Here is a 253-nt window from a genome sequence, read left to right as displayed (position 1 = left end):
CTAAATTTGTTGGGTTCTTCAATGCCCCCTATTTTCGTATTCCATATATTAAGAAACGTAAGTCACTCTCTTATTAATATTTGCCCCATTTCAGAGAAATATACCTACTATCAATGTATATGCAATAACCTACAAGGTAAACACAAACATATTAGAAGAAAACACATTTTACAGCCAAACTGCTATTTATTTTTGCTGCTTGTAAATTTTAAAATGACTCATTATTACTAAAGGGGAAACTGCAATGCATTCT

Source organism: Penaeus monodon, chromosome 22 (assembly GCF_015228065.2).
Source record: "Penaeus monodon isolate SGIC_2016 chromosome 22, NSTDA_Pmon_1, whole genome shotgun sequence".
Taxonomy (NCBI): domain Eukaryota; kingdom Metazoa; phylum Arthropoda; class Malacostraca; order Decapoda; family Penaeidae; genus Penaeus; species Penaeus monodon.
Note: the sequence above shows the minus strand (reverse complement) of the source record.